This window comes from Amblyraja radiata, chromosome 16, assembly GCF_010909765.2.
Source record: "Amblyraja radiata isolate CabotCenter1 chromosome 16, sAmbRad1.1.pri, whole genome shotgun sequence".
In the NCBI taxonomy this organism is placed as follows: Eukaryota; Metazoa; Chordata; class Chondrichthyes; order Rajiformes; family Rajidae; genus Amblyraja; species Amblyraja radiata.
Window position 1 is genome coordinate 35576929 of NC_045971.1, and position 12487 is coordinate 35589415.

Below are 12487 nucleotides of genomic sequence, written 5' to 3' on the forward strand. Positions count from 1 at the left end.
AGCAGGACATTTCATTAACTCCATGAATGTCTTATCTCCGTGAGACTTGAGCTGTGTTTGCATGACAGTTTACGGAAGAGAGGGTGAAACAAGGGGCAAGATACAATGATGGTGGAAACAGACTATTCAGCTGCAGAAGAGGATATTTAATTGGAATAATTTAAAATAAAATAAGGGTTTTAATGGAGCCAGTGGAGAATGATAATTTTGTTTGTTTGGGATTAAGTAACTTTATACCTTAATTTCCAAAATGTTGCTGAGGAGACACATTTTCGGTGGAGCTTTATTCAAGCTTCTAATCTTTTCTCACTAGTGATAGTTAAGGAATCAATCATTGGATAAATATGTATATGGAATTACCATTTTGCCGTACAAATCTTCAAGCTTAATGAATTGTAGCATTTCAAGGATATTTTTTTGATTTCAAATGTTGGTAATTAGTAGAACATATGATTTTCACTGATTGCCATTAACTGCTGTGGAAACATTTGCAAATTGTGGAGGTGTTGCTTTTTTTTGCAACAAACATCAGATCATTACGGGTGTTTTTTCTTTTCTCTTTCTTAAAGAACAAGTGAGACTTATGACGCAAGAGGCTGAAAAATCAGAGGCCAGGTTCATTACAATGGAAGCTCAGTTCAAATCGAAAATCAAGCAGATTGAAGAGGAGCTGGACAATGTACAGGTTCCCCAAATAAAAACCCCTTGTACCTGGTGACGATTAACTGAATATTAATCTGTTTGCTATTTACCTAGAATTAAATAACTTTATCTTATAAAAAAAAAGGAAAATTGATGGTATGTTATTCCGTGTGTTGTTGAAGCATTGTGGGAACCAAATTTTTTTTTACAGTTCTGTACATTGTAGATTTTTAATCTGGGCTCAACTGTATGAAGGAGTGCTTCCCTACATTTCACTGCTCACTCCATTCCATGTAGAACCCCTTTCTGAAGAGTAACTGACATGGGAGAGATGTGATCCTGCAGGAAAATTCAATCATAAAATAGTTGTGGTAGAATGGAGCTGTCGGCAATGGCACATTAAAAGTATAATGCATGCTAAAATTATTTAGAGAATCATACTGTTCATAAACAGGCCCTTCATCCCAACTTGCCCACACTGACCAACGAGCCCCATCTACACTAGTCTTACCTGTCTAGAGTCATAAAGCAAAATATTTCATCTAGAATTTGAATGGTGACTATTTTACTGACCAATAGAAATCACTTGGCTATAATTGACACTAAGCTTATTTCTACCCAGATTGTACCTTCTCGGCAGGAGCTGCTGGAGCTCAAAGATACAGCCGTTGACTTGGAAGAGGAGAACGAACAGTTACACCTGAAAGTGAACTGGCTACAACACGTCGAGGCACAAAATGGTGTGTGTATAGTATGACTTTAATTGGGTAAGAAGGAACTGGGGATGCTGGTTTACACCGAAGATAGACACAAATTGCAGGTCATGCAGCATCTCTGGAGAAAAGAATAGGTGATGTTTCGGATCAAGACCGCCAGGGAGTCAGGGAGGGGGGAATTAGAGGTATGGGGAGGTATAGAACAAAGTAGAGCCTGCATCGATGACTCGGGGAGGGTGGAGCTGACAATGGTCCATTGTTGGCTGGGGATGAGGTGATAATGAAGGAATACAAATGATGAAATTAGCAAGAGGACTAGGGTGGGGGAGAGACAGGCAGAGAGAGAAAGAGAAATAATGGAAGGGTTATTTGGTTGGAGATCCTTCATTCTCTTGTGTAAGAAGGAACTGCAGTTGCTGGTTTAAACTGAAGATAGACACACAAATCTGGAATAACTCAGTGGGACAGGCAGCATCTCTGGAGAGAAAGAATGGGTGACGTTTCGGGTCATGACCCTTCTTCTTTCTCATTATTTAAATGGTGATATGTGTTTTCTTACAGAGGATCTTCAAGCAAAATTGGAACACTATGAAGAGCAACAACAGAACATGCAAGCAGATTTAGAACAAGCTACCCAGAGACAAACTTCCCAGGTTGGGAGAATTTGTGCTGCATTTAATTCCTCCATGTACAATCTTAATTCCAAGTGTGCGCATTCTGCACAGATTCAACAGTCTCAAGTATCCTGCTAATTATTATTACATTGTATTTCATGTTGCTTATTCAGATTAATTTTTAAATGGATAATTTAAGTAAGTTTTTATTTTGCTCTTTTCTATCATGATCCTTACTTTTTGGCTTGATGCTTGCATCTGAGGGGTGATATTTGCTTCCACACCAGATGGTTTCTGTATGTATTACCATACACCTTGGACATGGAGAAAGTCTACTGAATTAGCTCGTGTGGTTGGGGAAGCAACAGAGTAGTTCCAGACTTTTTAATCTTGTTTGGGTAATTTTACCTATTAATATTATACGGTCATAAGGAATAGGAGTAGAATTAGGTTATTCGGCCCATCAAGTCTACCCCACCATTCAATCATGGCTGATCAATTACTCCCTCCTAACCCCATTCTCCTGCCTTCTCCTCTAAACTCTGTCACCTGTACTAATCAAGAATCTATCTATGCCTGAAAAATATCCACTGACTTGGCCTCTACAGCCATCTGTGGCAAAGATATCCACAGATTCACCACCTTCTGGCTAAAGAAATGTCACCTCATCTCCTTCCTAAAAGAACATCCTTTAATTCTGATTATCCAGAACTCTAAACATTTATTGGCAAGACTGATTTCTGAGGTTAGAGCGTGTCCTATGCTTGAGCCTATATTCTCTAGATTTTAGAAGAGTGTAAAGTGAAAGGAAGGAGTGGGTGTGGAGAAAGGTGTGTTTGATTGATAGGCTGATAGGAGATTTTTCCTAATGGGAGAGTCAAGACCTAAAGGGCATAGCCTCAGGATCAGGAGCTGCAATAGACAATAGGTGCAGGAGTTGGCCATTCGGCCCTTCCATCCAGCACTGCCATTCAATGTGACCATGTTTGATCATCCCCAATTAGTACCCCGTTCCTGTCTTCTCCCTATATCCCCTGACTCCGCAATCTTTAAGAGCTATTTCTAGCTCGCTCCTGAAAGTATCCAGGGAACCGGCCACCACCTCCCTCTGAGGCAGAGAATTCCACAGACTCACAACTCTCTGTGTAAAAAAGTGTTTCCTCGTCTCCGTTCTAAATGACTTACCCCTTATTCTTAAACTGTGGCCCCTGGTTCTGGACTCCCCCAGCATCGGGAACATGTTTCCTGCCTTTCTTCACTGCCTGCTGTACTTGCATGCTTACTTTCATTGACTGATGAGCAAGGGCCCCCCGATCCCGTTGTACTTTCCCTTTTCCCAACTTGACACCATTTAGATAATAATCTGTCTTCCTGTTTTTGCTACCAAAGTGGATAACCTCACATTTATCCACATTAAACTGCATCTGCCATGCATCTGCCCACTCAGCCAAACTGTCCAAGTCACCCTGCATTCTCATAGCATCTTCCTTACAATTCACACTGCCACCCAGTTTTGTGTCATCTGCAAATTTGCTAATGTTACTTTGAATCCCTTCATCTAAATCATTGATGTATATTGTAAATAGCTGCACAGAGCCTTGCGGTACCCCATTAGTCACTGCCTGCCATTCTGAAAGGGTAACGTTAATCCCTACGCTTTGTTACCTGTCTGCCAACCAATTTTCTATCCTTGTCAACACTCTAGCCCCAATACCATGTGCCCTAATTTTGCACACTGATCTCCTATCAAATTTGACCCTATCTAATTGTTCTGAAAGTCCAGGTACACTACATACACTGGCTCTTCCTTGTCCATTTTCCTAGTTATATCCTCAAGAAATTCCTGAAGATTAGTCAAGCATGATTTCCCTTTCGTAAATCCATGCTAACTTGGACCGATCCTGTTACTGCTATCCAAATATGCCGCTATTTCATCTTTGACTCCAGCATCTTCCCCACCATCAATGTCAGGTTAACTGGTCTATAATTCCGTTGTCTCTCTCCCGCCTTATAAAATGGGATAACATAAGCTACCCTCTAATCCAGTGATTCCCAACCTGGGGCCATTTCAGGGGGGCCACAGAAAAAATTGGGGATTTAGGGGGCCACAGGTTCAATGAAGGGGGGCCACAGAGCTACCACCCTTTGCCTCCTAAATTTCAGTTCTAATAAATTTAAATGTATGTAGTTTAAATATTTTTGATGTTTGTGGAATAGAATAAAAGAGAATATATGTGCAATTAATACACACTGATATTTTTATGGAAGGTATTATAATATTGAAGTACTTTTTTTCCGCTAATAATGTCAGGGGGGGTGCACAGAAAAATTAAAAGATCCAAAGGGGGCCACGAGCTAAAACAGGTTGGGAACCACTGCTCTAATCCACAGGAACTGATCCTGAATCTATAGAACATTGGAAAATTAACACCAATGTGTCCATGATTTCTAAAGCCACTTGCTTAAGTACCCTGGGATGCAGACCATCAGGCCCTGGGGATTCATCAGCCTTCAGTCCCATCAGTCCACCCAACACCATTTCATATAACCATATAACCATATAACCATATAACAATTACAGCACGGAAACAGGCCATCTCGACCCCTCTAGTCCGTGCCGAACACATAATCTCCCCTAGTCCCATATACCTGCGCTCAGACCATAACCCTCCATTCCTTTCCCATCCATATAACTATCCAATTTATTTTTAAATGATAAAAACGAACCTGCCTCCACCACCTTCACTGGAAGCTCATTCCACACAGCTACCACTCTCTGAGTAAAGAAGTTCCCCCTCATGTTACCCCTAAACTTCAGTCCCTTAATTCACCATTAAGTCATGTCCCCTTGTTTGAATCTTCCCTACTCTCAGTGGGAAAAGCTTTTCCACGTCAACTCTGTCTATCCCTCTCATCATTTTAAAAACCTCTATCAAGTCCCCCCTTAACCTTCTGCGCTCCAAAGAATAAAGCCCTAACTTGTTCAACCTTTCTCTGTAACTTAGTTGCTGAAACCCAGGCAACATTCTAGTAAATCTCCTCTGTACTCTCTCTATTTTGTTGACATCCTTCCTATAATTAGGCGACCAAAATTGTACACCATACTCCAGAATTGGCCTCACCAATGCCTTGTACAATTTTAACATTACATCCCAACTTCTATACTCAATGCTCTGATTTATAAAGGCCAGCACACCAAAATCTTTCTTTACCACCCTATCTACATGAGATTCCACTTTCATGGAACTGTGCACAGTTATTCCCAGATCCCTCTGTTCACCTACATTCTTCAATTCCCTACCATTTACCATGTACGTCCTATTTTGATTTGTCCTGCCAAGATGTAGCACCTCACACTTATCAGCATTAAACTCCATCTGCCATCTTTCAGCCCACTCTTCCAACTGGCATAAATCTCTCTGTAGACTTTGAAACTCTTCTTCATTACCCGCAACCCCACCTATCTTAGTATCATCTGCATACTTACTAATCCAATTTACCACACCATCGTCCAGATCATTGATGTACATGACAAACAACAGTGGACCCAACACAGATCCCTGTGGCACCCCACTCGTCACTGGCCTCCAACCTGACAAACAACCATCCACCATTACTCTCTGGCATCTCCCATTCAGCCACTGTTGAATCCATCTTGCTACTCCACCATTAATACCCAACCATTGAACCTAGTGTGAATTTTCTTCCGTTCCTCAGTCACCACAGATCCTCTGGCTACTAGTACATCAGGAAGATTGTTTGTGGCCTCCTCAATGAAGACGGATCCAAAGTACTTGACATTTCTCCTCTGAGGATTAAGAATCTTTTGAATTCTTTACCCTCCGGATCTGTGGGTGGAGAACCATTCAGTATATTCAAGGGTTCGCCAGCTAGAATTTTACACTGCAGGAAAATTAAGTGTCATGGGGATTAGGTAAATATTTAGATCAAAGATCTAATCAGCCATGTTCACTTGATAGAACAAATAAGGCTCAATGGCTGATTATATGTAATAAAAGTTTCCAATTATCGAATTCTACAACTTGCAATTCCAATGACATAACAATATGTCTTGAAGGTGTACATTAAAAGGAACAAGTCAGTGTTTCATTGCCCATAGGTCCATTTATCTTAAAGACAATTAAAATAATTTAACTTATATCTGAAAATCACTGAAATCATAATTTCTAGCAGAGAATAAAAAAGGGTAAACTATCTTTTACAAACTATATTTTTCACCATGAAGTTCACTTTTTAATGCTGATCACACCTCTGGTCATCTTGCTGAATGACTCTCAACGACAAATCAGCTTGCTATTTTGTGAATCAAATATGTCCGGGAGGCAAACATACAGAATCATTACTCTTGTGTCATGTCTCACCACTTCTGTTTCTTATGGCATCAAGCATCTAATTGGCCAGTTAGATGAGTGGATGATGTTGCTTTGTGTGTAATGTGTCTGTAGACAAGTGAATCTGAATATGCAGAGGAACTGCACAGCCGCCTGATGAAGTGGCGAGAAACGGTTTATAAGTCAACACCGAGCCATGACATCGATGAGAGGACTGTCATGGAATTAAGGATGAGGCAACTTGAGGAAGAAAGAGAAGGTAAATTGTGGTGCTCTCTGGTTCTCACTTGGAACAAATCATGCAGTTTACTCTGTTTTAATTAAAAATATTTAAGAAATGAATGACTTGATTAGTGATCTTGATGACTTGAAAGTCGTGTGCACCTCTATTTAGGGATCTGTTTGTTGTCCATATTTCAGTCAAGACAAAGGCTACTGTCGACTTTTTAAAGCTGGAATTCTAACGTTTTTACTTTCAGCATCAAAATCCATGCTGACAATAGTTTTGTCCAGTTTTATTTACATTGGTAATTACAAAGGTAGCACACTTACCTTTTTGTCCAAAAGGCCACTACACAGGCTTTACTCAGTTTATTCATGGATTTGCAGGTTCTCCTGAAGAAATACTGAAATAATATCAATACATAAATCAGTATTGGTATTAGTTGTCTCTGGAATACCAGTGATGTAAATTTAGCTTTGTTCCTGCAAGCTTTTAAAATGTAAAGCCAGCCAGCCAGCCAGCTGCAAGGTGTTTTAGCCCAGTCAGACACTAACTTGGGGAAGCCTCAAGGTAGTGATGGTCACTAGGGTCCAATCAGTCTATATTGTGTCTGTGTTCATGCTGTCTTTCTGAATGACGTGTCTTCCTGTGGCATAAAACTGATTGAGGATAACTGGTTCTTTCCTGGCTGCTCTGATCCAGATTTGATCTCAGAACTGCAGGAGCTGGAGGAGGAACTGCGGGAACTTCAGAGACGAGGACAGGATCAAGGGTGGACACAGCAGACCACAGCTGGCCAAAAGCTTATGGTATGTGCTCAGTCTGACACTTTAAGTTTAAACGTTTATATATCTGTGGACATTTTATATATCTATGGAAATTTAATACACAATACACAATACAATTTATTTGTCACTTGAACCTCAGAGGCTCAAATGAAATGTTGTTTCTGCAGTCATACACACAGGAACTTCAGTTCACTCAACATTTTACGCTGTTATTAATTTTAAGCTTTGCCAAAGTTGAATAAAATAGTTTTCTGTTTGGAGGGAGGAGGGGGAGGCAGCAAAGTGGCACAGTGGTAGAGTTGCTGCCTTACAGCACCAGACACCCAGGTTCGATACTGACCACTGGTGCTGTCTGTACCGAGTTTGCATGTTCTCCCTGTGACCACGTGGGTTTTCTCCGGGTGCTACTGTTTCCTCCAACACTCCAAAGGCGTACAGGTTTGCAGTTTAATTGGCTTGGGTAAAACTTGTAAATTTTCCCTAGTGTGCAGGATAGTGTCCGGGGTGAGCGCTGGTTGGCCTGGACTCATTGGGCCGAAGGGCCTGTTTCCCTGCTGCATCTCAAAAGTCTAAAGCCTTCAGTAGTTTTGAGAAGGTAAATATATACTGAGATTTGATAAACTGAAAAAGCCTTCAACTCAATTTTCAGTGCCATTATAAGTTAGACTGAGATGGATGGCCTCATAGAAGGAGAAAGCATTATATCAGGCTCAATCATGTTCAATTTCTAATATTAAAATGACATAAATAGAGACAGATTTTGGAAATCACTGACAAATCTGCAAAGTGCAGCAATATTTGTCATTTTACCAAATTTACCCCTTTATATATAAACATTTGAACAGTTCAAATTAAAGGTCAGTTTTTGGACATGATGGGCAAAATGATGGCTTCTGGGGTTGTGACAACCTGATCAATTTTAACTCCCATTTTTCATGTTTAGTGTTAATAGTCATTGGGTTCCATCCAGTGTGCACAGTATCTCTGTCTCTGTTACTGCCGGTCATTTACCCATCTATAGGGAAGTATCTAAAATACATGAAAGCAAATTAGTAAGGGAAGTATCTTAAAGGAATCTGCTTCCAGCTTAAAGCATAGTTTGACAAAACCCCAAAAGAGGGGGAGCTTCTGCTGATTGAATTTAATTCATCCATATCCATCTTCGAGGAGTTGCAGAGTGAGGATGATTCTTATCAGGCTGATTTTAATGAACCACTGTCATTAGAATCCCAATCCCTGGAGGACCAGCCTGTGCTGAAGGAAGGAAAGGTTCACACGACAGGGCAAGTAGGAACATTGTTGTCTCAGAAGCTTAGACAATTAGAGGATGACAAATCTCTTCTCCAGGAAGAATTTGAAAATTTCCAGGAAATGTCAGAAAAGGTCAAAAATGAGAGAGCGTGTTTGGAGGCAGAATTTGTCGACAAGATAGATCAGTTAACATATACAAAATAATTCACTTGTCTATGAATTGGACTGCTTCAGAGACGAGAAACGTCATCCGATCAAAGAAAAAGAGGTACTGGAAATAAAACTGGTGAAATAATTTAAAGTGCGTCTTCGGTCTGCTCGGAGGGGTAATACCTCGTCTAAAGGTGAGACCAAGGAGCGTCGAGGACTGTTCAAAGAGAAGAAGCAGGAAATAATTATTTTGCAGAAGGACTGCATCAAGTACCAGGAGCTCATTTTGGGCTTAGAGTGATGTGTCAAAACATCGGAATCTACCTGCGATGAAATGAGCAAGAGACTAGAGTCTATGATTGAAAAAGCTTCTGAGTATGAAAGGCAAGTCAAACTTGTTCAAGAAGAACTTGCATCTTATAAAGTCTTTGCTCTAAGACACCAGAACCGAAACTGAAGGTTCTCAAATGCAGTGGTTAGGGTTCACAGAAGATCTTCGGAAGAACGAAGAGAAGGCAAAAGCTCAAATTAGTAAGAAGGAGAAGGAACTACTTGAGATTTTAGATCAACTCAAAACAATTCGTCAGAAAGAAATATTGAGATATCAGGATAAACTGGATTTACTGGAACGGAACAAAGACAGAGTGGTTGCAGCAACGTTGGAAATTGAGAGGCGTTTCCCAGCAGCCGAAGCTAATGTTGAGCAGTAAAGATGCAGAGTTATCAAAGCTTGTCTCATCAAAAGACAGTGACATTTCTGACTATCTAGTGGAAATCCAGCAGCAACATAGAAAGCAAATAGATGACTATGGAAAGAATTTGAGGATTCTCCAACAAGATAACCAGAAAGGAGCCAGAGCCATGAAAGAGCTGGAGGTCCAACTTGTTAAGGTTAGGGAAAAAAAGACAAAGCTGTTAGCCAGACGGGTGCTTTCACAAAATCAATGGCCTCCTTGCAAGATGACCTGTTCCTCAGGATGCATATGATGACCTGTTCCTCAGGATGCATATGTTCCTCAGGATGCTTTTGGTGTGCTGGCCTTTATAAATCAGAGCATTGAGTATAGAAGTTGGGATGTAATGTTAAAATTGTACAAGGCATTGGTGAGACCAATTCTGGAGTATGGTGTACAATTTTGGTCGCCTAATTATAGGAAGGATGTCAACAAAATAGAGAGAGTACAGAGGAGATTTACTAGAATGTTGCCTGGGTTTCAGCAACTAAGTTACAGAGAAAGGTTGAACAAGTTAGGGCTTTATTCTTTGGAGTGCAGAAGGTTAAGGGGGGACTTGATAGAGGTTTTTAAAATGATGAGAGGGATAGACAGAGTTGACGTGGAAAAGCTTTTCCCACTGAGAGTAGGGAAGATTCAAACAAGGGGACATGACTTGAGAATTAAGGGACTGAAGTTTAGGGGTAACATGAGGGGGAACTTCTTTACTCAGAGAGTGGTAGCTGTGTGGAATGAGCTCCCAGTGAAGGTGGTGGAGGCAGGTTTGTTTTTATCATTTAAAAATAAATTGGATAGTTATATGGATGGGAAAGGAATGGAGGGTTATGGTCTGAGCGCAGGTATATGGGACTAGGGGAGATTATGTGTTCGGCACGGATTAGAGGGGTCGAGATGGCCTGTTTCCGTGCTGTAATTGTTATATGGTCTTCTTCTTATCGAGTCCACACACAAGATTAGAAGTTGTTCAGCCAGAGCTGAACACACTTCTCGGCATCTGCCCAATGGTGTCTGTCTTGCGCTTCTTGTGCTTCTTGTGCGTGGTGGTGGAAAGATTGGTTGAAACAGGGCCGCGACGTGAACGCTCTTTCCTTGGCCCCGTTATATGGTTATATGGTTATATGGTTATGACTAAATATTTATGTTTTTATATTTTAATTTAAAAGATTCCAAGATGGACACAGCAAAGATATGTTGTAATCATGTTTTGCATTCATGTGTGTATAAAGATTGAGCATTATTTTCATTTTGCAGTGAAAGGAAGAACTGGAAACCCTTCAGTAAGCAACACAGCAGGAGCGCAGAGAGCAAGATCCGTCCTCCTGCAAGAATGAATTGGCTGAGCTAAGGTTTGGTTCTTCTTGGACTGGGATATCAGTTGCATTTCTATCGTGCCATATGATCAAATGGGATTATCCCTTGCTGCTTTGGCCAGCAAGCAACGTTTGAAGTGTTGATGATGGTAGCAAACACAGCAGTCAATTTTCGTAGGGTGGTGTCGTAGAGCCACAAATGATTCAACTCCTCGCCGAAGGAGAATCCGTCTGGTTAAAGGAGGAGGACATTCAGTTTCGAATGGCTGGATGGCTTCCTTTAGTTTGTTTTAGATTAGTTTAGTTTAGAGAGAATCTAAATCCAAGCTGACTATCAACACGCATTTGGGACTGTTTCAGTTCAATAGACTCCCATTTGACATATCATCAGCCCCAGGGATTTTTCAAGGGTTTATGACACAATTTCTAGACGGAATTGAAGGTGTGGTGTGTTACTTGAATGACATCCTCATCTCAGCCCCTGGCAGGCAGGGACATGATGAAAGGTTGGAAGTGGTACTCAAACGCCTTGAGACACACAGTGTAAGAGTGAAGGCACAAAAGTGTGAGTTCTTTCAGAACTCGGTAGAGTACTTGGGTCATAAGATAGACAAGGATGGTCTACACACCACCAAGGGTAGAGTTGAAGCGATCAAGAACGCGCCCACTCCCAGAAACAGGCCCTTCGTCCTACTGAGTCTGCGCCGACCAGCAATCATCCCATACACTAGCGCAATCCTACACACTAGCGACAAATTACAATTTTAACCAAGCCAAATAGCCTACAAACCCTCATGTCTTTGGGATGTGGGAGGAAACCAGAATACCTGGAGGAAACCTATGCAGCCACAGGGAGAAGATGCAAACTCCACACAAACAGCACCTACGGTCAGGATTGAACCTGGGTCTCTGGGGCTGTAAGGCAGTAATACTGCCCCCACTGTTACTTGATAGAATCTGAAGAACCATGTGTACACAATGTGGATGGAATTGGAGAATTCTGCTTGTAGTAGCACTGAACGATTTAGCCACTTAATGCTCCCCCCTTTCCTCTTTGACATGCGCCTTTGAATTGTTTTTAAACATATATATTTGTATTGAGTCTTTTTTAACACTTTTTAAGGGAATATAACCTAGGTCATAATTTGCTGAGTAAAAAATAATTTCTCCTCCTCTTCCCCTGCATTTTTGCTAGTTTCTATACCCTTGCTTCCTCCAATTCAAGAAATGGTCATTCCTGTTCTGCTCCATCAAACTGCTTGTAGAGGAATCCACTGACTGCAGAAAGCAGCTGCTTCAAAGTCCTTGGAGAAGATGCGATTGAAAGCCGTGTGTTCTTCCCAGCTCTTGGTATCGATGACATTTCATTGAGAAGGTGGGGTTACTGTGTTACCGTTTACGCTGCTGTTTTCTTTCCAGGCATGGACCTCTTCTTGTCAGACCAGCACCCAGGGAGCAAACCATTGAAGTGGAATCAATCGAGGAATGTGAGGCTTTGGAGATAGACCCCAGTGAACAGGTGGTGGTGGCACGGAAGGTGTGTATTGCCAATTATTGCATCGTTTTCTAGTTTTAATGTAATTTCCTGACATTTTACACTGTATCTTGCCCCCCACCCAACCCCAGTGAACAGGGCAACTCTGGAAAACCTGCTTCTATGTACTTACCTACTAATAAATAGGATACATAGTACATTGGTTTGGAGTG

The 12487-nt window shown here is 41.2% G+C and overlaps 1 long non-coding RNA gene across 1 annotated transcript; it reads left to right on the forward strand.

Annotated features, from left to right (window-relative positions):
• The first annotated feature begins 672 nt into the window (after positions 1-672).
• LOC116982139 lies at positions 673-12267 on the forward strand. Its single transcript, XR_004414364.1, has 3 exons — positions 673-685; positions 10722-10816; positions 12200-12267. It is a non-coding gene; the product is annotated as an uncharacterized LOC116982139 (long non-coding RNA).
• The last annotated feature ends 220 nt before the right edge of the window (positions 12268-12487 follow it).